The sequence below is a fragment of the Phocoena phocoena genome, chromosome 20, assembly GCF_963924675.1.
Source record: "Phocoena phocoena chromosome 20, mPhoPho1.1, whole genome shotgun sequence".
NCBI classification, from domain to species: Eukaryota; Metazoa; Chordata; class Mammalia; order Artiodactyla; family Phocoenidae; genus Phocoena; species Phocoena phocoena.
The window spans coordinates 9826785-9848539 of NC_089238.1; the positions used below are offsets into that span (position 1 = coordinate 9826785).

At 45.1% G+C, this 21755-nt stretch overlaps 1 pseudogene; it reads right to left on the reverse strand.

Moving 5' to 3' along the window:
• Positions 1 to 280: 280 nt before the first annotated feature.
• On the reverse strand, positions 281 to 13555 carry LOC136140211 (very-long-chain 3-oxoacyl-CoA reductase-B-like; annotated as a pseudogene).
• Between the last annotated feature and the right edge of the window lie 8200 nt (positions 13556 to 21755).

A 21755-nucleotide genomic window follows, 5' to 3' on the forward strand; every position in this document is an offset into this window, starting at 1 on the left:
AACTCCATCTTTCTGCCAGAGATTGGAGATGCTGCAGTTGTTAGTAAATTTCTGGGTGTTCGGGGGTCCAATTACGTTCCATTGGTCTGCTTGTCCATCTGTCTCGATGTGTGGGAAGCCTTTGCCAACTACAGCCCTGGCCTAGGATTCTGGAGGGGGCGGGGTGGGGGTGGGGAACGACGGACACGTGGCCACGCCTCTTCAAGGCCTTCAGTCAAGTTCTGTGACGAAGAAACCGTGCCCTGTTCCAGCTCACCAACAGAGATAAAAGCTTTAATCCTCAGCGACTGAGAAGAAACCAACTGGGCAGGAAGATGGTCAGCAGGAAACCCTGGGAAGGAGAGGTACCAAGGATCAAGACACCCCCCCATTCTTGAGTCCCCCATCTCCTCTCCTGGCTCCCCAGCCCGGGGCGGGGGCCCGCCCCTTCTCTGGACGTCTCCCCCTTTCTGAGGGCTAGTGGACCCGGGCCAGGGACTGTCACATCCAGCTCTCTGCCTAGGATTGCCCCAGGAAAGCACCTGCACAGCGTGGCGGAGGCACTCAGGGGTTTGGGAGGCGAGGCCAAGTGTGTCCAACGCCTGCCAAGCGAAGTCCTCGGGACTCACCACGAACAGCCTGCTTTTCAAGGGACTTGTTTCAACCAAAAAGGGGCTTACTGTTTGCAGGCAGGAAGGGGGTCAAGAAAAAGAACTCCCCTCCCCCTAAGCCTAAGCTCCCAGGCCCCCTCCGAGAATCCCCGAGTCCCACTCCTCTTGCCGACCACGCCCCAGACACGCCCCGGCCACGCCTCCTAGGCCACGCCCCCTCGAGAACCCACCGCTTCCGATCGTGGCTCCAAGGTAGCTCATCTTATTCTTTTTTTTTTTTTAAGGTCCTTCCTTCCTTCCTTCCTCCTCTTCCCTCCTTCCGTTCTATTTTATTGAAGTATAGTTGATTTACATCCACTGAAGCTCTTACGAGTCTGAGTCTCGGTCCTCTCTCAGACGCACCCCCCGACCCCATCCCCACCCCGCCCCTGCTCCTAAGACCTTCAGCTGTCTCTAAGCTCCTCCCCCCTCAGAGCCCTCCCCTTCTGATCTGTGGGTCTGGGTACCGTGGAGACTGCATACACCGCTGCAAATGGATAGGGGCTCCTGTCAGTTACTGAAGATATGTTGATGAGGATACCTTTGCCCCTGGAGGAGGAAGCATCATTTGGAAGGTAGTCATTGCCAGGGAACAGAGGGTCCCGGTGATTTCCCCACCTCCACCCCTTAGGCGCTGTCCTAATTTGAGAAAGATCAGAGAGACGGGGAAGAACTGGAAATGTGGATGGGACAGCTGGGGAATGGAAAAAGCCCGGAGGTTGGATGGGGGAAGATCCCGAGTGAAAGACAAAGAGACTGCGGCTTACCTGGTGACCATTTGGGGCAGGACGATCCTAGTCATCTGCAGGAGGAATGGAGAGGACCCTGTCTTTCCCTTTCCACTGCTTTCACCTGCCCAGACTCCTGCCCCCTCCTCAAGTTCACTCCTATCCCCCTACCTTCCCTCAGGGAGTATTCCTCTAGCACTTCCTCTATGCCAGGCCCAGTTCTGGGGGACGCTGGGGATCACCGTGAGTGGTCAGAGCTCGCTGACCTTGGACCCAGTCCCTCCCAGCCCCGACTCATCTGGACCGCAGACATCATGTTGCAGTTTATAACATCCAAGAATTTCTGGGGGAAGAAAATGCAACCAATCAGTTCTTCCCTTCACCAGCCCTGCCACAACTCTGATATTTTCTAGTTTACTTTTCTTTTAATATGGAACACTTTTTTTTTTGGCGGTACGCGGGCCCTCTCACTGTTGTGGCCTCTCCCGTTGCGGAGCACAGGCTCCGGACGCGCAGGCTCAGTGGCCATGGCTCACGGGCCCCGCCACTCCGCGGCATGTGGGATCCTCCTGGACCGGGGCACGAACCAGCGTCCCCTGCATCGGCCGGCGGACTCTCAACCACTGCACCACCAGGGAAGCCCCTGGAACACATTTTTAAAACGTAGCTTCTACTAGGATTTAAAATGCACATAAACTTTGACACATCAACTCCACTCTGGAAATTTATTCCTTTCTAAGATACTCACACATGTGGGAACTGCACATGTCCAAAGATATTCATCGCAACACAATTTGTAGTCACATATACTAGGAAACATCCTGAATGCCCATCAATACTGGGATGACTAAATAAACACAGGGTAGCCAATGGATGGATCACTGCGCACCAGGTTAAAAGAATGGGTCAGCTAATTATTCTTATTAGAATAATCCCCAAGATACATGCCTACCTGTGAAAGGTAAAGTGCAGAACAATAGGCTGCCGCCATCTGGATAAAAGATCCATATACATACTTCCCTACGCACAGAGAAAAACAACTACCACATTTTAAATTGGGGGTCACTTTGGGGGGATAGGATTGGAGGGAGAAGGGAAATTTTCACTTTCATTTCATAAACTTCTCTCTTTGGATTTTTTGATCAGTAAAGATTTTTATAAATGTATACCATACACGTACCAAAGTGCATAAATCTTTAGTGTAAAAAATGAACACAAATCTTTAGCCTCTACCCACATAAAGAAAGTATTGACAGTTTCCCAGATTCTTCATCTCCTGCAGTCATTATGCTTGCCTCTTCCCCAGTTAACCACTGTCTGACCTCTAACACACTCTAGAAGAGTTTTGTTCAGTTCTGAACTTCATTTAAGTGGAATCGTTGAGTATGTATCCTTTTATCTCTGGCTTTGTCCGCTAAACACTATGTTTATAAGATTCTTCCGTGTTATGTGTAGCAGAAGTTCATTCATGTTCACTGCTATAATTTTGCATCGTATGAAGGCGGCATGCTTTATTTCTCTAATCAACCCACTCCCGGGCATATATCCAGAGAAAACCATAATTCGAAGAGATACATGCACCCCAATGTTCACAGCAGCACTCTTCACAATAGCCAAGACATGGAAACAGCTTAAATGTCCATTGACAGAGGAATGGATAAAGAAGATGTGGTACATGTATACAGTGGAATACCACTCAACCATAAAAAAGAATGAAATAATGCCATTTGCAGCAACATGGATGGACCTAGAGATTATCATACTAAGTGAAATAAGTCAGACAGAGAAAAATAAATATCATATGATATCACTTATATATGGAATCTAAAAAGATGATACAAATGAACTCATTTATGAACCAGAAACAGACTTGCAGACTTTGAAAACAAGCTTATGGTTACCAAAAGGGAAAGGAAGGGGGGAAGGCTAAATTAAGAGGCTGGGATTAACATATACACATTGCTACATATAAAATAGATAAACAACAAGGTCCTACTGTACAGCACAGGGAACTCTACTAAATATTCTGTAATAGCCTAAATGGGAAAATACTCTGAAAAAGAATGCATATATGTATATGTATAGCCGAACCACTTTGCTGTACACCTGAAACTAACACAGCATTGTAAATCAACTACACCCCAGTATAAAATAAAAATTAAATTAAAAAACGTTTAAATTCCAAAAAATAAAAGGAAGAATTCCAGTTGTTCCACATCCCCAACAACACTTGGCACTGACAATATTTTTAGCGTTAACCATTTTAGTGGCTGTGTAGTTGTAGCTCACTCTGGTTTTAATTTGCAGTACCCTAATAAGAATGAGGTTTATTTCTTAAAAGTTCAGGGCAGGGCTTCCCTGGTGGTGCAGTGGTGAAGAATCCACCTGCCAATGCAGGCGACATGGATTGGAGCCCTGGTCTGGTAAGATCCCGTGGAGCAACTAAACCCGTGCGCCACAACTACTGAGCCTGCGCTCTAGAGCCCGTGAGCCACAACCGCTGAAGCCTGTGCGCCTAGACCCCGTGCTCTGCAACAAGAGAAGCCACCGCAATGAGAAGCCCGCACACTGCAACGAAGAGTAGCCCCTGCTCACGGCAACTAGAGAAAGCCTGCGCGCAGCAATGAAAACCCAATGCAGCCAGCAATAAATAAATAAAATAAACAAATTTATTTTATTAAAAAAGGCTAAAAAAAAAGTTCAATGCAGCAAGAAGATATAACAATTATAAAGATATACAGACCTAACAACAGAGCCCCAAAATATGTGAAGCAAAACACCATATACAAAAAACTCTAAATGGATCAAAGTCCTAAACGTAAGAGCTAAAATTACAAAACCCTTGAAAGAAAACAGAGGAAAAGCTTTATGACGTTGGGTTCGGCAATGATTTCTCGGATGATACTAAAAGCACAAGCAGCAGAAGAAAAACAGATAAACTGTACTTCATCAAAATTCAAACCTTTTGCACAATAAAAGATATCGGGCTTCCCTGGTGGCGCAGTGGTTGAGGGTCCGCCTGCCGATGCAGGGGACACGGGTTCGTGCCCCGGTCCGGGAAGATCCCACACGCCGCAGAGCGGCTGGGCCCGTGAGCCATGGCCGCTGAGCCTGCGCGTCAGGAGCCTGTGTTCCACAACGGGAGAGGCCACAGCCGTGAGAGGCTCGCGTACCACACACACACACAAAATAGATACTATCAACAGAGTGGAAAGGCAACTTGTGAACTGGCAGAAAATTTACAAATCATTCATTTGATAAGGGATTAATAACCATAATATATAAAGAGCTTCTACAACTCAAACACCAATGGGTCAAAGAAGAAATCACAGAGGAAACTTAAGAATACTTTGAGACAAATGAAAATAGAAATTAAAACACAACATACCAAATTTACATTTATCTAGATTGGCTAAGAAAAAAAATACTGAAATTACTAAAATCAGAAATGAAAGTGGGACATTACTACTGATGCCACAGAAATAAAAAGGATTATAAGAGAGTACTATGAACAACCGTACACCTATAAATTGGATAATCTAGACGAAATAGATAAGTTCCTAGAAACACAAAACCTACTGACTCAATCAGGAAGAAATAGAAAATCTGAATAGACCCGTAACTAGTAAGGAGATTGGACCAATAATCCAAAATTTCCCAAGAAAGAAAATTCCTGGACAGATGACTTTGCTGATGAATTCTACCAAACATTTAAAGAAGAACTAATGCCAATTCTTCTCAAACTCTTCCAAAACATTGAAGAGGAGAGAACACTTCTTAACTTATTCTATGAAGCCAGCATTGCCCTGATACCAAAGTCAAAGACACTACAAGAAGGGAAATCTACAGACCAGTATCCCTCATGAACATTGACACAAAAATCCTCAACAAAATGCTAGCAAATTGAATTCAACAGCATATTAAAAGGATTACACACCATGACCAAGTGGAATTTGTTCCTGGAATGCAAGGATGGTTCGATATACAAAACTTGACTAATGTAACACAACACATTAACAGAATAAAGAAAAAAATCACATGATCACCTCCATTGATGCAGAAAAGTATCTGACAAAATTCAACACCTTTCATGATTAAAACATTCAATAAACTAGGAATGGAAGGAAACTATCTCAACATAATAAAGATATGAATAATGCACATAAAATAATACATATAATAACATGAAAAGCCCACAGCTAACATCACACTCAATGGTGAAATACTGAAAGCACTTCCTGTTTTTGCCATTTCTATTCAACACAGTACTGGAAGCTCTAGCCAGAGCAACTAAGCAAGAAAAGAAGTCAAAGGTATTCAGACTGAAAAGGAAGAAGTAAAATTATCTCTGTTTGCAGATGATATGATCTTACATGTAGAAAATCTTAAAGATTCCACAAAAGAAGTGAAAACTAATAAGCAAACTCACAAAGAAGTGGGATACAAAATCAACACCAAAAACTCAGTTGCATTTCTATACATGAACAATGAACAGCCCCAAAGTGAAGTTATGAAAACAATTCCATTTGCAATAGCATCAAAAAGAATAAAAGAATAGATACACTTAGGAATTAACTTAACCAAGGAAGAAAGACATATACTGAAAACTATAAAACATTACTGAAAGATATCAGAGAAGAGATACGAATTGGAAAGACATCCCATATACATGGGTTGGAAGACTTAATATTGCTAAGATGTCAATACTACCCAAAGTGATCTATAGATTCAATGCAATCACTATCAAAATCCTAACAGCATTTTTGCAGAAATAGAAAAACCCAGCCCAAAATTGATATGGAATCTCAAGGGACCCTGAGATTAGCCAGACCAATCTTGCATCATCATTTCCACTTCTGGCTATATGCCCAAAAGAATTAAAAGCAGATACCCAAACAGATATTTGTACATCAACAGTTCATAGCAGCATTATTCAGAGCAGCCAAAAGGTGGAAACAACCCAAGTGTCTATCAACAGATGAAGAGGTAAACAAAATGTAGTATATACATATGATGGAATATTATTCAGCCTTAAAAAGGAAGAAAACTGGGACACATGCTACAACATGGATGAACCCTGAAACTACTATGCTAAATGAAATAAACCAGGCACAAAAGGACAGATATTGTATGATTCCACTTATATGAGGCACCTAGAATAGCCAAATTCATAGAGACGGAAAGTAGAATGGTGGTTTCCAGGACCTGTGGGTAGGAAGGAATGGGGGGTGGGCGTTACTGTTTAATAGGTAAAGAGTTGAAAAAATCCTGGAGATGGCTGGTGGTGACTGTTTCACAGCAATCTGAATGTACATAATACCCCTGAACTGTACACTTCAATATAGTTAAAAATGACAAAATTTGGGCTTCCCTGGTGGTGCAGTGGTTGAGAGTCCGCCTGCCGATGCAGGGGACAAGGGTTCGTGCCCCGGTTCGGGAAGATCCCACATGCTGCGGAGCGGCTGCGCCCGTGAGCCATGGCCGCTGAGCCTGCGCGTCCGGAGCCTGTTGCTCCGCAACGAGAGAGGCCACAACAGCGGGAGGCCCGCGTACCGCAAAAAAAAAAAAAAAATGACAAAATTTAAGTTATGTATATTTGCCATAACTTCAAAATAAAGAAAATAAAAAGAATGAAGTTCTGATACTTGCTAACAACATGGATGAAATTGAAAACATTATGCTAAGTGAAATAAGCCAGACACGAAAGGAAAACTATTCTATGATTTCACTTGTATGAGGTACCTAGAATTAGCAAGTCCACAGAGACAGAAAGGAGAGATAGATGCTACCAGGGGTGGGGAATAGGGAAGAATGTCGGGATACTGCTTAACAGGACCAGAGTTTCTGTTTGGATGATGAAAAAGTTATGGAAACAGATAGTGGTAACAGCTGTACAACACTGTGAATGTATTTAATGCCACTGAGTTATACACTTTAAAATGGTTAAAATGGCAAGTTTTATGTTACATATGTTACAATTCTTGAAAAAAAAATCTGTGCCGTTTCCATTATCTTGGTTACATGTGGACCTCATTACATTATCTATTATTTCTCTTGCTTTCAATCACGATTTTTCTTCTAATGTTCCTGGTTGTATTTTGTTGAGTGCTGGATATTTAATATTTAAAAACTCGTATTGCTAATTCGAGTCCCTGGACTACATCGTTTTTCTCTAAAAATGGTTTGGTTTGGTTTTGCTTCTCCCCGGCAGCTAAAATAGGGGGCGCTAAAATATAAGATCAACTTAATCCCGACGGGAATCGAGATCATTTAAAACCTGGCTTCAGTTCCTATGAAACCTACTTTACCCTAACTCCTGCATTATAGTTTTCAGGATCCCAGCCTAAAGCCTGGGATATTTTCCAAAGCTTTGCACTACATTATTTGTTGCAGCTCGCACACTATGTTGAAAGCTCTGCTTTGCCTCTTAAACGCTCATCCACTTTGAAGGGGAATGTTGCTTCAAAGGTCAGATTCCCCCCTCTCGGATTCTTTCTTCTCTCAAATCTTGGTGCGACAATTCCTCATTGCCTGAGTAGTTTGATGCCTTCAAACAGTTATTTTAAAAATATTTTATCCAGCTCTCCTCATCGTTCTCATTTGCAGGGTTAGTCTTAAACCACAACTTCCTCTAACACCAGAGGCAGGATACACAGACTGCCTCTCTTTACATCTTCTAAAATGAGCCTATGCATTACTTTTTTTTTTTTGCGGTACGCGGGCCTCTCACTGTTGTGGCCTCTCCCGTTGCGGAGCACAGGCTCCGGACGCGCAGGCTCAGCGGCCATGGCTCACGGGCGCAGCCGCTCCGCGGCATGTGGGATCTTCCCGGACCGGGGCACGAACCCGCGTCCCCTGCATCGGCAGGCGGACTCTTAACCACTGCGCCACCAGGGAAGCCCTATGCATTACTTTTGAAATAATAATATGTGAAATCTAAAAGCCATCCTGATCTCCTATTTTGTCTGTGTCTAATAATAATGGCCCACATTTATGGAGCACACAACTTAGGCTCACGTGCATCGTTTTATTCCATTGTCGTATCAGCCCTCTAAGGTCAGCAAAAATATGGATTCCCATTGTATAGATATGAAACTGAGGCACTGACTTTCCCACGTGGCTCATTTCCCCTTAAAGTGAGCAGACTCAACTTGAACAGTTGTTCCCGTTGGGCACCGCAGAAGGGCGCCCCATGTAAGGAGAGACCTCCTTCACGTCCTAGACATCGTAGATTTGTAGCTCTCACAACAACGAACAAAGCTAGTGTGCTGCGCCGGGTTTTCCAACAGAGGGAGCAGTGTGAGGCAGAGGCACCCGCGGACTAGTACTCGGTTTTACTCACTTGGCGAAGTCCTCACAGTCGAGCAGTTTCCTCAAGCCAGGTGCATATTGCTTGCCCACATTGTTTACTGAGTGAGAGGGGACAAATTGTTTGTTTCACTCCAACGGGCCCAGGGAGACGGGGTAGGGGCAAAAGGGAGGGCGACCACAGAGAGTTCCGGGCCAGGGTGAGCACGGTGGCGGTTGAGGGCAGCGCTCCTCCCAACAGGCACAGGGACGTACTCAGTACTCCGATCTCCAGGTCCTTCAGTCCTGCCGCAATGGCCTCGTAGATCTCCAAGCCTCCGGTGAAATCCACCTGGATGACTCGTGTGCTTTTGCCATGAAGCCTCTCTGGGAAGGTCAGTGGGAGCCAGGCCCTTAGCTGGAATCTGGTCCGACCTCTGCCCCCGTCCCTGTTCAGCCCCAGCCCCTACATGATGGCCCCAGATGCATAGATAGCTAGCTCCCCGCGCGCGCCTCGGCCACCTACCGACCTCGTCCGGGATCACGCCCCAGACCACGCCCCCAGCCACGCCCCCGTCTAGCCCCAGCCCTTGACCCAGAACTTAACCCGCTCCCCTCTTCCCCTCCTCACCTATCGCCTTTGCCTCGTGCTCCAACTTGCTCAGGTCTCGATTGATGAGGACGATGTTCAGACCTCTCCCGGCGAGCTGCAGGGGATGCATTCATTTATTTATTCACGAAAGCCACAAATATTTACTGTGTGCTGACAGGGTGCTACAGTGTTATAGGCACTGTGGATGCAGAGGTGAACAAAAGAGAAATACGAAAGTCTGCCCTCCTGGAGCGTGCATTCTGGGGAAAGACTATTCCAGACAGACAGAACAGCAAGTGCAGAGGCCCTTGCACAAAGGCTGGCAGCTTCGAGGACGCCATACAGTCCAGTGTGCACTGAATGAAGTGGCCGGTTGTACAGCAGCCCAGATCATGGAGCCTCGAATGCCCCAGTAAAGACTCTGGCTTTTATTCTCAGTGACATAAGAATCCAATAATTTTTATACTTTCCTTCCTTCATGCATTTATTCAAAATGTGTCTATTGAGCCCTTGCTCTTTGCTGGGTGGTGCTGGGGACACAGCATGCCCAAGATAGACCCAGTCTCACTCAGCAGCCAGAGGGTTCTCTCTGAAATACAAAGCTGTTCCTGCCTTCCCCTACTCAGAACCTGCCTTGACTCCCCAGCGTCTCTGAGATAAAACTACACTCCTCACCGTGGCCTCAAGTGGCCTGGCTCCGGCCTGAGTCTTCAGCTGTCTCTCCTGCCGGTGGCCCTCTATGGGAATCCAGGCACAGCAGACAGGTCGTCTCGTCCCAAGAGCACCGCCTGAATTTTCCTGCCTCTGGGCCTTTGCACATGCTGCTCCTTTTGCCTTGAATGCCCTTCTGCTTGAAACGAAGTCAGCCAATATTTGTGGAACGGGCGCTCAGCAGCATTTGGCCGCATGTCTGACCCTCTCAACCTGCCTGTCTGAGGGTGACATGTTATGTGGGACTGAGCATCCATCAGCTTTGGAGGGGGGCTGGGCACAAACATCTCAACAGCTCCAGCGTCTGAGAGGTTGATGCTGTGAAGGGCATTTATTCATTCAACAAACATCTGTCCAGAATCTGCTTGTGCCTGGCCTTGTGCTAGGTGGGGCTGACCAGCACAGCCACAGCCCTGCCCTCTTGGGGCTCACAGTGCAGTGCTGGGACAGACCGGTCCCCAGATGGCAATGACTCAGAGTGGCCATCACTACCGGCTGACTTGCATCCAGACACAAGTTCTCTCCCTTTCCACCAGGGTTGCCTTTCTATTCATGCACTAGCCTCCCCTCCCTTCTTGTCCACTCAAGGCCATCACTCCAGCTTTCCCCCATCTTCCTCCTTCATCAAAACCTCTCCCTCTTCTGGGTGATTCCCATCAGCGTGAAATCCGACCAGAGTCTCTCTCATTTTCTCTGTTCAGGCATTGGCCCATTTCTCATCACACCACCGCAGTTGACTCAGCATTCCAAGAGAGGATTGTTTATCCTGGCTCTCTTACCATACCCTCTTGTACCCAATCCAATCGGCCTCCCACCCCCGCCACGCCACCCAAACCACTCTGGTCACCGATAACTTCCATGATGGTAAACCCAGTGCTGTATTCTCGGCACCTCCCAATAGCAACTGACACATTCAGCACCCCCTCCTCCTGGAAACATTCTTTTCCGTGGCTTCCAAGACCTCTCTTCCAACCCTGGTTTCCCCCCCCATTCTCAGTTTTTGTGCCTTCTCATCTTCTGTACCTCTTAACTTTGGGTGCTCCAGGGAGCACTCTGGGGTGATTCAGACTGTGCTCCCCTTCTCCATCAACACCCACTACCACAGACACCTCATCTAGTCTCATGACTTTAAATGGGATCGTTATGTGGATGACGCTTCCACTTATATCTCCACCCCAACCTCCCCTCTGAACTCCAGAATGGCATTTCCAACTTCTGGAACTTCTCAACTTGGATACCTAATTGGTATCTCAAACTTGGAATGTCCAAAACGAGACTCCTTCCTGTTTCCCCCAAACTTGGTCCTCCCCTCAGTTCAACTCCATCTCAGTGACAGCAGCTGCATTTTCTGACGTATTCTGGTCAAAAATTTTATAGTAATTTATTTTCTGAGGCCAGCATTACCCTAATACCAAAAACCAAACAAAGATATTACAAGAAAAGAAAACTATAAACTAATATCTCTCATAAAGTCAGACACAAAAATTCTCAACAAAATATTAGTAAATCAAATCCAGCAATATAGAAAAAGGATAATCAATAATCACCAAGTGGGGCTTATTGCAGGAATGCAGGGTTGGTTCAACATTTGAAAAATCAATTGATGTAATGTACTCTATAAACAGAGTAATGAAGGAAAACCATATGATCACCTCAACAATCACCGAAAAGTTACTTAACAAAAGTCAACCTCCATCCCTGATAAAGACTCTCAGCAACCTAGGTATAGAAAGGAACGTCCTTAACCTTATAAAGTTTACATAAATACATACACACATACATACATTTTAAAAACCTACAGCTAACATTAAACTTAATGGTTGAAAACTGAATGCTTTTCCCCTAAGATCAGGAACAAGGGACGATGATGTTCATGCTTACCACTCCTCTGAACATCCTATTTAATTTCCTGGACAGTACAATAAAGCAAAAGAAATAAAAGGTATACAGATCGGAAAGTCAGAAATAAAGTTGTCTCTTACACAGATGACATGACTGTCTACAGAGAAAATCCCAAGAAATCCACAGAAAGACTACAAGAATGAAGAGCTGAGTTTGGCAAGGTTTCGGGTTACAGGGTCAGAAGTTTGGAGTCATAGTCCACATCCAATCTTTTTAATAAATCTTGTCAGCACTACCTTCAAAATCAATCCAGAATCCAAGTACTTCGTATGCCTCTATGCTGTCACCCTGGTGTAAGTTATCAAGATCTCTTGCTTGGATTTTGCAGGAGCTTTTTAGCTGATCTCCCTGCTTCCATCTTCACCCCCGTATAGTATCGCATCCCTCTTCAGAACCCACGCACTCAGCAAATGTTAAAGTCTCCACCATAACCTACCAGATTCCCCGTGATCTGCCCTGAAATTGCATCTTTGCCCTCATCTCCTACTGTTCCCCTCTCCCTTTCATTCTGATACAATCACAGTGGCCCCTTTCCTGCTTCTCCAACAAGCAATGCTTCCTACCTCAGGGCCTTTGCACTGGCAGTTTCTTCTCCCTGGAAATTCCTTCTCCCAGTTATTCGCAAGACTCCCTCCCTCACCTCCTTCTGTTCTTTGCTAAGTGCTGCCTTCTCAGTGGCACTTCTAATTATCCTATATAAAAATTGGAACGTGCACACTCCCCAGGGCTCCCTGTTCTCCTTTCCTCATTTATTTTTCTCCTTAACTCTTACAACCATTTGATACACGATACGTTTCATTTGTTTATCTTATTTACACCGGTCTCCCCTCACTTCAACATAAGCTTCACGATGGCAAGGTCTTTTGATTTTTTTAAATCTATTTTGTTCACTGCTGTACCCCTGGCACCTAGAAGATGCCTGGCACGTGGAGGTGGTATATAAATATGTTTTGAATGAATAAATCAGGACAATGATAGGAGAACATCAAGGGTCTGTAGAAGCCCAGTGTAAACACCCACCCCCACCCTGGGGAGCAGAGGGAAGGCTTCCTGGAGGAGAGGACGTCTGAGGGAACCAGATAAAGCACACAATTCTCAGTCTAATAGGGTTAGCTGACAACAGACAAACAGACAGGAGAAGCTCTCCCACCACACACGCCAAGCCCTGGCTCACCTCACGTTCATAAGCCTTGCTGATGCCGTTGGTGGCTCCTGTCACCACTAGAAAGAGGGCAGGAGGGAAGCACCCCCAGATCCAACCCCCTATCATCCCCCGCACTGTTCCTCTTGTCCCTTTTTGCACCTTTTCTGGGACCCTCCTTCACTGAAGCCCAACCCCTCCTGGTTCGAGAACTTCATGCATTCCATGCCTCCCTTGCCCTAGTTGCTCCAGCCTTCACCTGTCTTTCTTCCAGGAGTCCCTGGCCTCTGCCCTGATTAGGGACCCTCATCTGTCATCTGTCCTCGTTCTTGCTGTCCCCACCCCCACCTGCCTGGCTCGGAGCCCTCCTTCCTCACCTGCCCAGGCTCTGTGCCCCCGGAGCCAGGGCTTGCCTCGGCGTGCCTGGGCAGCAGGTAAACATAGACTGTGTAGCTCGCCCCCCAAGTCGCCTACAGCAGCAGGCACGTGGCGGTAACCCTCCCCTCACTCTCAGCACATCCCAATCCGACTCCATCACAACCCCAGCCAACAAGTCATCCAACCTAGGGCCAACGAGGCTTTCTTTGGGAGCAGCTATTTCAAGCCTGGCCTGCCTACTCCGCCTTAGCCCCACCCACACTGCTAGTCAAGAATTCCGCCCCGCCCCTCACTCTAGCCACGCCCATTGGGGGGTTTATTCTAACCAGTAGCCTCGCCCATCGGTCCTAGCACCTCCCCTATCTAATTGGGCCACACTTGGGCTTAATGTCTGTCCTGAATCCCTGCAGAGCAGGTGTACATCCAGCCTCCCCTCAGCCCACAGAGCTGGGCAAAGGGTGCCCACAGATGACCACCGTTTGGGTCACTGAACTCAACCTAGATGCTGCTGGGGGCCAGAACCGATAATAGCGATCAGTCACTAGAGGGTTTTGTCAATGCACAGTTTGTCTGAAGAACCTGACCTACAGATTATCTGCTTGGGCAGTGTAAAAGCCAAAGCCCTTACAGCGGCTTTACGTGACCTTCCTCCTCGTTCCTCTTTTGCAAATTCTATTTTTTTTCACTTGTTCTTAGTATTTATCATTTAATAATAATAAACTATAATTATTTATTTATAATTATTAGAATTATAATTATTAAAAATATATAATTATATATATTATATATTATATATATTATATATATTATATAATTATATATTTATATATATAATTATATATTTATAAAAATATAATTATAAAAATAATTTATAGTTATTTATTATGGATATTATTTAATAATAATAATTAAAATTAGAGTTATTATATGATTAAATTATTATTATTTAATAATAAATTATTGTGGTAAAATATACGTAACATAAATTTTACAATTTTAACCCTTTTAAAGTGTATATATAATTCAGCAACATTAGGTATATTCATAATATTGTACAACTGTCACCACTATCCATTTCTAGAAATATTTCATCAACCCTGATACAAAGAAGACAACAGGTCCCAAATGGAGTCAGTTGTGCTAACCCTCAGGTCAGCAAAACGAGATTTAATAACAGACCTAATTGTAGTTTCAACCCCACCAGAATGTAACCTTTAACCATTCAACCTAGAATCGCCCGGTCAGCACTAGTGAGGTAATTCACCCAATAAGCCCTTCCATCCCCTTAGGAGGATGAATTCAAACAATGAATTCTTCGCTAAAAAGGTCCTTTTTTCCACCCTCTTTCTGCCTTTAACAACCTATTCTTTTCTACAGCTCAGTGGAGCTCCTTTCTATTGCTAGATGGGACACAGCCCGATTCATGAATCATTGAATAAAGCCAATTTGATCTTTAAATTTACTCAGTTGAATTCTCGTTATTTAACAGATTTGGTGGCAGCAGCGGGATCAAAGGAAACTTCCGACGGCTTTGGGGACAGCAAGAAACACAGGTGTAGTACCCCGTGAATCCTTTGAGCTCGCTGTCTTTCTCAGCATTTCCGAGGGCCTTGGGTGAGCCTCTCTCGGTTCTGAGCTCTCTTCTGTTTGCGTCAAGCTCCTGATCCACTTGGCTTTCCAGTTAGTTTCCCATTTGTCTGCAATCACTAGTTCCATGTCGGGAACTGCTGGTGACAGCTACAGTTTCCCATTTGTCTGGAAGATGCCTGCAGTTCCCATTCCTCGGGGTCTGCTGGTTCAATCCTTTCCCCAGTCCCCAGTTCCATGTTGGGAGTCGCTCATGGTATGCCCAGGGCCTTTCCTTGGCCAGGATGCGGTAACATCTCTGGGCTATAGCCAATATATTAAAGGGCATGTGTTTGTTTGTCTTGTTTTGTATCAGTGAGAGTTGCTGCTGACTGGGACCTCAGAGGTCAAAAAGCCGCAAAAATTGGTGAGTGTGGATCGAGCACTTAAGACCTGTTAGAGTGCTCACCACCAAACCCAAAGACATCGTGTTAGGATAAGTTGGTCAAGGAATGGGTTAGATGGACAGTAGGTCACCTACCAACCTCAAGAAAATGTCCATTCAATAAGCTACACGGTAAAATGCAATACAATCCCCAAACCAGTGGCGTATCCCTTTTAGGTGTTGATTCGGCTCTGAGAAACCCAAAGCCTTAGCTAATGGGATCCTTAAGTTCTAACGAGTTAAACGCCCCACCTTCCAGCACACCTGCTTATTTTATGTCTAAACACTATGGTTCCGGAAGCTATAGATATCTATAAAAATAGGCAAATCTGACTGAAAACAATCTAGAGTTACAATGAGGGAATGTTCCAGTTACACAAGATCCTTCACTTAAGAACTGCACTTGAAAGTAAGGGTTCATGAATTAAATGAAGAGAATGGGATGCCTATTTCAATTGGTTTAAGTGAACTTCCCAAAGCCTTCAAGATTCCAAAATAGCTTCATTTAAGGACTTGTTACCGAAGGCTGATGAGAAGGGAAAGACAACAGAGGTACCTAAAACAACAGGTGACAGGACTGACAGGACTCTGCTCCCCTCTATCCTTCTTTGCCTGAGCGTTCACATTTTACTCATTCCCTGTCCGGACTGCCTTTCTACTCTGGAGACGATTAAATAGTTACCTTTTAAAATAAAAAGGCCCCAGGTTGCTGGTGATCCTCCTCGGACAGCTTTCACTCCTTGGTCAAAGACTAAACCAAGGGACTTCCCTGGTGGTCCAGTGCTTAAGAATCCGCCTTCCGATACAGGGGACATGGGTTCAATCCCTGGTGGGGCACTAAGATCCCATCTGCCGTGGGGCAACTAAGCCCGCGAGCCACAGCTGGAGAGCCCACGTGCAGCAACTACAGCTTCCACGAACTCTGGAGCCCACATGCTGCAACAAAGAGCCCACACGCCACAACGAAAGATCCCGCGTGCCGCAACGAAGATCCCGTGTGCTGCAACTAAGACCCGATGCACTCAAAGAAATAAATAAATATTTTTTTTATTTAAAAAAAAAAAGACTAAGGAGCCATAGTTAAAGAATTTTCTAATCCCCAAAAGTTTTGTTGAAACGTTTAGAATCCTATGACCCTGGGTCGCCAGATCTTTACTAGCTTGTGTATGTGTTGGTAGGACCTGGTGAAGCCCAAAAACAGATGTGGGAAGCAGAATGGCATCATCCTGAGGGTGATATTCAAGAACCTCAGTCTCAGGACTTCCCTGGCTGTCCAGTCGTCAAGACTCCACGCTTCCTATGCAGGGAGTGCCGGTTAGATCCCTGGTCAGGGAACTAAGATCCCACAGGCCACAGGGGTGCGGCCAAAACAACCCCAAAACACGTGTTAAGATCCTCGGTCTCTAACACGATCCTCTGATAGACCAGAAAAATCTCCCAGTGTGGCAGCTGAGCCTAGGGTGTTCCCTGCCTACATTGATTGGTCTATGATTCAAATACGCAAACAAAGAAAGAGGAATCTGTGGCAGATTTTAAAGCCCGTTTGAAAGCTCTCTTCTGACGGCATTCTGGATTCCATTCAGTAAATGAGGTCACTCAATCTGCTCTTGCTGCCCTATTCGTAAACAGATCATTTCCTGAGATTAGCAGGCTAATAAAAAGACAGAAAATAGGATGGGAGGCCACTGGTCTTGTTCCTAAGCCAGTTTCGTTTGCCCTACATGCAGCAAGCCAAACGCTGATACGTCAAGGTTTGCAGCAGAGTGACAGTTTATTCACAAGGCAGCCAAGTGGGGAGATGGGAGAATGAATCTCAGACCCGCCTACCCAAAAGTGAGGGGCTTGAGATATTTATGAGATAAGAAAGGTCTTAGGCTTGGGGGAAGGTGGTTGTAGGTAGGGAAGAGATGAGGTAATCAGTGCTTTGCATAGGCGTATCTGGGTTACATGCTTCTTCATGGGATGCGTGTTCAAAAATAGAGGTGCTTAGCGCAATCTGGGGGTGGAGGCTTTGGCTCTCTGATGTCAAACTGTCATTCATCAGACACCTGTGCAGGCCTAGTTTTAGGGTCGGTGGTCCCAACCAGTCTTAGCTGGCTCGAACTGGACAACAGCTGACTCCAGTTTCCTAAAAAACAACTTAAGCCCCCATTATTATAGCATCCCCTATGTCAGAGGTGTTATCTATAGGGGTGGTTAAGGAGTCTTGTGATACATTACCTAGGGTACATGAAGCTTGCAATTAAGGAGAGGAAAAAAGAAAAGAAAAAAATAACTAAAGACAGCTTACTTAGTGAAGGCATTTTACAAGCAGAGGGTTTTAAGCAAGTTCATTTATCTCGTGTTCTGTAAAACAAGCTCAAGAATTTCTGTTAGTCACCAGCCTCTATTAATCCTGTGAAGCATGGTTTCAGTCTCCCCTATCTTTTTAAAAAAAATGTATGCATTTATTTGGTTGTGGTGGGTCTTAGTTGTGGCAGGCAGGCTCCTTAGTTGTGGCCCGTGGGCTCCTTAGTTGTGGCATGCAAACTCTTAGTGGTGGCATGCATGTGGGATCTAGTTCCCTGACCAGGGATCAAACCCGGGCCCCCTGCATTGGGAGCACGGAGTCTTAACCACTGCGCCACCAGGGAAGTCCCCTCCCCTACCTTTTTTTTTTTTTTTTTTTTTTTTTTTTGCGGTACGCAGGCCTTTCACTGCTGTGGCCTCTCCCGTCGCGGAGCCCAGGCTCCGGACGCGCAGGCCCAGCGGCCATGGCCCACGGGCCCAGCCGCCCCGAGGCATGCGGGATCCTCCCGGACCGGGGCACGAACCCGTGTCCCCTGCATCGGCAGGCGGACTCTCAACCACTGCGCCACCGGGGAAGTCCCCTCCCCTACCTTTTGATCATTCCTCAATCTTGAGGAAAGAGGGGCCGAGACCATGCTGGCTACTTCCTGCTGATAACGGGTGTAGGCCTACCAAGGGTTTGAGAAATGAAACTGTTATGCGTTTGATTGCAAGTATGCACAAATCCCAAGATGAGGACACGGCTTTGGGCTTAAGGATACAAGACAAACAGCAAGAACAGAGTTAGGACAAGACGGAATATAAATCCTAGCAAGCACAGAACAGTAATACCGAGTTTAAGCAAAATCCCTCCCATACAGACCTTATTCCCTACGGGATCCATGAGAAGGTACTTCCTAAGGGATTGAATCCATGTTCTTGTGCTGACACCTGTGGGAGCCAAGTTGTCTAATTTTGTCTAAGAAGGTTTTTTCCTTCAATGTGGTATTAAAATATACATAACAGGAGCTATTGGCCACTACATACACCCTCTTTTTTCTGCTAAAATATAATCTAAAAAATCTTATTGTCTAGTACTGTTCTGGCTAGTGAATCTGGGGCCTTTTGCAGGCTATGGCTTGAATGTGATCTTTTACGTCTGTTATAATCTGTCCTTGATACAGATGAGAAAGAATTACAACAAAAATCCTCTAGTGTAACAGAGGTGCCCCCAAGTCTATGGGTACTTCTAGTCCTGACATTGGGAGAACAAAAAGCACAGAACTGTAAAAATTCTGTAAAATATGTGGTTGAACCTCTTCCTAAATTGCCTCAGTATTCATTAAAGCCTGAATCTATACAGGTCTCACACCAACAATCAAGCTCTAATCAACCAGGGGTCAGTCATTTCCTGTACGAGCCGGTTTTACACAAAAAAACCTAATGGGTGGGAAGCTGTTTACAAGATCGTTATCCCCCATTTCCCAGTTGTTCCAAATACACACGCTCTTTTGTCACTAATCTCACCAGACTCAAAATGGTTCACTGCTGTAGACCTTTGTTTAGCTTATTTTTTTTTAGCATCCCTGCGCTAATCTATTTGCCAATATCTATTTGCCTTTACTTTGAACAATCAACAATATACTTGGACACTCATGTCTCAAGGGTCCACAGAGGCCCCTTCTTATTTCTCTCAAGTGCTCCACCAAGATCTAAGCACCCTCCAGTTCCCCAGGAAATCAACTCTTTTACCATATGTAGATGAACTCTTGCTGTGCTCAGTTCTCCAAGAGGCGTCCATAAACGATTCTATTTATTTGCTACAACAGTTAGCTGAAAAGAGACACAAAGTCTCTAATGAAAGATAACAACTATCTCTAGACATTGTTCATTACCTAGGTCATAACTGAAGTACTGAAGGAATACAATTATCCCCCAAACAGATTAATCTAACCCAAGAATTTCCTTGATCCACGAATAGGCAACAGCTTCGTGAATTTCTAGGCCTGGCTGGCTACTGCAGACCCTAATTTTTCTCTGTTGGCTTCCCCACTCTATAAACTTAACTAAAGTAAAGAGTCCCTGATTCCCTTTGGTGGGAAGATAAACACGGGCAGGTCTTTTCACCGCCTGCCCTAGGGCTACCTAACGATTCAAACCCTTTCACCTTATTTGTGCTTGAAAGAGATGAGCCAGTCCTGGGAAAGCTCGAAGCTCGCACAGACCATGGTAATAAGTACAGGCCTGTTATTAATAATAAAAAAAAAGTGCAGGCCTATTGCCTATTAATAGCTCACAAGTGGATTCAGTGGCTTGTGCCTACCCCAGCTATAAGGCTATAACTAAAACTGTGCCCCAGGGGGTTAACAGAAATTGGTGACTAAATTCTGGTGACAGAAATTCTTGAACTTGTCTTACAGAACGGCAGCTAAGGAAACAGCTTGTTTAAAAAAACAAACAGGGACTTCCCTTGTGGTCCAGTGGGTAAGACTCCGCACTCCCAATGCAGGAGGCCCGGGTTTGATCCCTGGTCGGGGAACTAGATCCCGCACGCATGCCACAACTAAGAGTCCACATGCCACAACTAAGAAGTCTGCATGCCACAACTAAGAAGTCCACGTGCCGCAACTAAAAATCCTCCGTGCCGCAACGAATATCCCGTGTGCTGCATATAAGACCTGGGACAGCCTAAATAAATAAATATTTTAAAACAAACAAACAAACCTCTGCTTGTTAACTTGCCTTCACTGACCAAGTTTGCCTTATTTTTTTGATGCCTTAATCACCCCTATAGGTAACACCTCTGACATATGGGTCACTATAGTAACAGGGGCTTAAGTTGTTTTCCAGGAACCTGGAGTCTGCTCTTGTCCAGTTTGAGCCAGCTAAGACTGGTTGGAACCACCGACCCTAAAACTGGGCCTGTGCAGCTGTCTGACGAATGACAATTTGACATCAGAGAGCCAAAGACTCCACCCCCAGATTGTACTAACCACCTCCATGTTTGAACATGCATCTCATGAAGAAGCATGTAACTCAGATACAACTGTGCAGAATGCCAATTACCTCACCTTTTCCCCTTCTTCCAATCTCCTTTCCCCATGCTTATGACCACCCTCTTTTGTGGCCTATCAAACATACCTTGGACATCTGCTTTAACCACGAAGGAAAAGAATGCATTTAAAAGTAAAAATAGAGTAATTGTGGTTCAGGCGTGCAAAATAGAGCTGGGTGGTCATTGTGGATGCATTTTCAGACACATTTCTGTATTACCGAGAACTTGAGTTTTCTGAACTTCATGAGCTTCAAAGATACCATCAAAACAATATCTGCTTGGAGCTGCCCACTGCAAGGTCTCCTCTTGTAACTATAAAGTCTTTCTCTTACATTAGGAATAGTAGCAGACAAGACAGCTCAAGCCAAAACCTGCCAGCAAAAGGCCCTAGATTCATTACCCAGAATAGTACTAGGCAATAAGATTGCTTTGGGTTACATTTTAGCAGAAAAAGGAGGAGTATATGTAGCGGCCAATAGCTCCTGTTATGTATATTTTAATACCACATTGAAGGACAAAACCTTCTTAGACAAAATCAGACAACTTGGCTCCCACAAGTGTCATCACAAGAACTTGGATTTAATCTCTTAGAGATATCTTCTCATGGATTCCGTCGGGAATAAGGTCTATGCTGGAGGGATCGCTTACCTGGGCATTATTATTTTGTGCTCGCTAGGATTGTCATAACTCTGTTCTTGATGCTTGTCTCGTATCCTTAAGCCCAAAGTCTTGTTCTCATCTTGGAATCTGTGAGAGTATTTGTGATCAAATGCGTAACAGCTTCATTCCTCAAACCCCTTATTAGTCCTACACTCCTTATCAGCAGGAAGTAGCCAGAGCAGTCACTGTCCCTCTTTCCTCAAGGTTATGGGATGATCAAAAGACAGGGGAGACTGAAACCATGTCCCATAGGGTTAATAGAGGCTGGTGATTAGCAGAAATTCTTGAGCACACAGTGACAGTTTTACTTCTTCTTTCCAATTTGTATTCCTTTTATTTCTTTTTCTTCTCTGATTGCTATGGCTAGGACTTCCAAAACTATGTTGAATAAGA